This window comes from Crocodylus porosus, unplaced genomic scaffold (genome assembly GCF_001723895.1).
Source record: "Crocodylus porosus isolate Cpor-Errol unplaced genomic scaffold, CroPor_comp1, whole genome shotgun sequence".
NCBI lineage: Eukaryota > Metazoa > Chordata > Crocodylia > Crocodylidae > Crocodylus > Crocodylus porosus.
Genome location: NW_017728909.1, coordinates 30225992 through 30228037, shown reverse-complemented (window position 1 = coordinate 30228037; position 2046 = coordinate 30225992). Strand labels below are relative to the sequence as shown.

Here is a 2046-nt window from a genome sequence, read left to right as displayed (position 1 = left end):
TCCCCTACCCTGGGGGTATTCAAGAGAAGGTTGGATGTGTATCTAGCTGGGGTAATGTAGGCCCAGCACTCTTTCCTGCTTATGCAGGGGATCGGACTCGATGATCTATTGAGGTCCCTTCCGACCCTAGCATCTATGAATCTATGACTTGACCCATGAACAACACTAATGGAGTCAGGTAACAACACTGATGGAGCTTGCTTTGGCAACATGGGCGACACCCTGGAGACCTACTTTCGTCACTGCCTACTACCATAAAGTTCAAGCTGAGGTCGAGGGGAATTCTTAACGTGTACAAAGATTCTATTTTGTTAGCTCACTTGAATCAGATTCATCTGGCGCCTTACCGTGGCTGGGCAGTGCCTGAGGCCCCATTCCCACTCCCTCACTGCAGGGGCCTTGGTCTGCCCCCCCCGCCCCATGTCCCTTCATTCCCCCCACCTCCAACACTTATCAGCTGGACACTGCTCTCCAAGCTGCCAGGCTGGCGGCATGCATGCTGCGGCTGCACATGTGTACGCGCCGTTTATCAGTGACGTTATCAGCTTTTTTTGTCTGATGTGGCCAGTAAAGTCCATTTTCCTTACATTGATCCATACTGTATCAGCACCAATAAATCGGTGCACCTCTAGTCAGCAACCTTTTCAGGCTGCAGACTAAACTGACCCAGTTTGGCTCAGAAGCAGACAAGCCACTGCCACCATCACTTTTCCCCATGGCAACATGTGGAGTGTGTTTGCAGCCAGGACTTTTCCCTGCACTAGAGGGGAGCTTTGGTAGCAGTAGGTTTTCCTGCCACTGCAGGGACAAACACTGGCTTACCACATGCACCCTGAGAACATCCAAAATGGAGCATGTGGCAAGGCACAGAAGGTCAGATTCTCCCATGTGGATTCTCAGTTTGGGGCTCTAAGAGCATGGGAGGTATTACATCCTCTCTAGCAGATCTTAAGAACATAAGATCTGCCATTTACTTCAGTGGCTCCCAACCTTGGGTCGTAACCCAGATTAGGGTCGCAGGGGATCTGCCCCTCAAGCCTGCGAGGCTGTCCTAGCGCACAGTCCATGCAGCTCTTGTCACCGCTGCCCCCCCCGCGATGCTGGCTTGGGCTCTGCTGGACATGAGTGAGCCAGCGGCAGGGGTTGCAACCCAGATTTAGGGTCACAGCCCTATAAGGTTGGGAGCCACTGATTTACTGGGTCAGATCATAGGTCCCTCCTGCCCAGTAGTCTGCACCACAGCAGCAGAGAGCAGAGGCTGAAAGGGATAGTGAACTTGAAGTTTTGCCACTGCTCCCCCATCACTTGCAGTCTCCAGCATTTAAGCCCCAAGAAGTTCTGCTTGAGAAGCTGCACCCTAGTCTGCAGTGCTTGAGAGCTCACCACAATGCTCCTTTCCCTCTTCTGAATCAGGCTAAACCAGCAGCTTCCATAGCATCGGGTCGCAGCAAGGTCCCCACTTTTCTTTGTTGCCCAGCATGTCAGTACTTCCCTCGATTCGTTTTAAGCTTCCTACCTGCTAGCTTTATGCTGGGAGTCCTAGTTCTCGTCTGACGAGACAGGGAACAGCAAACCCCTATGGACTCTCTCTCCGCTACTGAGCCGTTTGCCAACCCTTCTGTCCCCCTCACGCCTTTCCCCCAAGCTGACCAGGTCGAGCTTGGGAAGGCAGCCTCGCCACCCCATCTCCACCCCACCTCTGCCCTCTGAACAGGGCGGAGTAATTACTGGGCCCCCGGGGCCGCCTCCCCCCAAACACTCCGCTCGAACCCCGCGCCTCAGTCTCGCCCATGCCCACGTGGCCACCAACTCGCCGCCCCACTGGCTGGCTGCGGTGTCCATCAAGCCAGCCTCAGCCAAACGCGAAGTAACCTCCCGGAGCCCGACAGGAGAGGCAGCCAATGAGAGACCGGCAAGCGCCGGGCGCGGGAGAAGGCGGAAGGCCTAGCGCGCGGGAGGTGCCCGGAGCACGGGCCCCATGTGGGGCGCCCGGGGCCGGCCGGCGAGCCGCGGGGACGCTAGGCGCGCATGGGGAGGCCGCGGCGT

General features: G+C 56.5%; 1 protein-coding gene across 1 annotated transcript in view; it reads right to left on the bottom strand.

Moving 5' to 3' along the window:
• Positions 1 to 2046, bottom strand: part of ZNF131 (zinc finger protein 131) — a 36382-nt gene that overhangs the window by 34009 nt on the left and 327 nt on the right. The window lies entirely within an intron of this gene.